Consider the following 1,911-nt stretch of genomic DNA (forward strand, 5'->3'; position numbering starts at 1 on the left):
CCCCCCCCACCACCACCACCACCACCAGACAAAACTTCACTCAATCTCCTTTCCCTCTCGAGGCTTCCTCCTCTTTTTGTCTAGTTGCCCGTTTTTTGTCCTCCTTTCTTCCTCAGTCTTTCGAATGTCGCACTCGACGTTCGCCACTTAGGAGGCCGCCATCCTCTAAGTGGGATAATTTAGTTGCGAGAGAACACAGCGGAAGCTTGTAAGACACAGCCACATGAATCTAGTGACACAATGGCGAACATAAAGCACAGGGGGCGCCGGAAAGAAGGAAAGGGCTACTGAATAAAATAACGATATGTTTTGGGCGAGTATTCGAAAGACGCCGGGCGTCCCGCGGGCGTCTCGCGGCGTCCCGCGGACAAGGCACAATGCAGCGCGACGTCCCGGCATCGCTAGAAAATTTGTCGTCGTTCGCGTCGAACAAACGTGCCCTGCCGCCATCTTTTGTCCGAGCCGCAGGGCGACCCGTGCCGGAGTCACTTGCTGCCATTGATTTTCAATGTAGCTCGGACCACAGAGATTCACTTGGGAGTTTCAAATTGTAAGAGGAGTCGATATCCCCTTTTGGCAAGTTCCTCGCGCCCGTCCTGCTCGTCCTCCACTCTTTCTCTTTCTCTCTTGTCCTCCTCCTTTCGTAGCCTCCTTCGCTCCACCCTTTCGCGTGACCCTCTCGCTTCTTTTTTTTTCCCTCATACGTTCCCGGGCCTTGTAACATTACAATTGCTAATTCGCCGTTGCGGTTGCTCAGGCTGTAAAGTTTGGCCGTCGTAAAAGCGACGGCGAGTCTCTCGGTGCTTTGAGGAGGCGCGGACGGCGTCGGTGCAGCGTTGCTTCGGCGCTGGGACGCCGCCGATGTCGACGTCGTTCCCCGGAGACAAAGGTTCGAGTCACATGAATATTCCGGCAAGAAGTGGGACTTTGTGCTTCCTCCTGAAGATTCTAGGTCAGCTGCATAAGGAAGCATCAAGTGATTTTAAGTGGTACAGTTGGTATGCCTGGAATTTCGTCGTGTGGGAGAGGAAAAAAAAGTCAATAAAGGACGAGTGAAAAGTAACGAAGAGACGCGTAGGAAATTCGTGGCTCTTGCCGAGGAGAGACAGAGAGATAGATTGAGAGAGAGAGAGAGAGAGAGAGAGAGAGAGAGAGAGAGAATCTATACTCTTCCCATCTCTTGACTGCTCCGCGGGGTCTTTGACCAGGAGGAAATCACGAGTTTGAGGCCAGACGTGCAAGTATTCCGGAGCAACAGGTCTCCGAAGGGCCAGCGTGACCAATCGGAATCCAGAGTATCGAAATCGACCTCTGACCGGCGCGCAGCGTCGTTCGACGTCGCTGTACCGTACCCTGGCCCTGCCTATGCTCGGTCTCTCGTGTTCTTGGGAATCCAGATGATGAAAAAGTTTGAAAATTACAGATAAATAATCGACGCTAGGAACGTGACGTAAATGTGGCTACTCACACGCAGAGAGAGAGAGAGAGAGAGAGAGAGAGAGAGAGAGAGAGAGAACGGTAGCTGAACTCGTAGGTGCAGCCCTGGTGGTTCTACTTTGTCAAAGCAATGAATCATTAGGAGCGGTCGCCGGGCGCTATCGAAGACATAAATATATTTAGATCGCCATAATTCTCCCATGGACGGGCCGGCCAATCACTGTCGCGCGGGTTGACTATGGGGCGCCGAAGGTGGCCGCTGGATCTTTTCAGTAGACGTTAACGTTCGGATAAGTGGGACGTTTTGACAATGGAGGGACTTTCATAAATCAATGAAACGCTCTCTAGGAGACTCTAGGAGATCGTGTGACACGCGTTCGAGGAGTCAAGCTCAGAGTCGCCGGCGCGACTGTCTAGATCCTCCGGAGAGACTGTAGAACTGGTTCCTTCATTTTTCAAAATGCATCCACCCCC

The sequence above is a fragment of the Cephus cinctus genome, unplaced genomic scaffold, assembly GCF_000341935.2.
Source record: "Cephus cinctus unplaced genomic scaffold, Ccin1 Ccin1_scaffold0123, whole genome shotgun sequence".
In the NCBI taxonomy this organism is placed as follows: Eukaryota; Metazoa; Arthropoda; class Insecta; order Hymenoptera; family Cephidae; genus Cephus; species Cephus cinctus.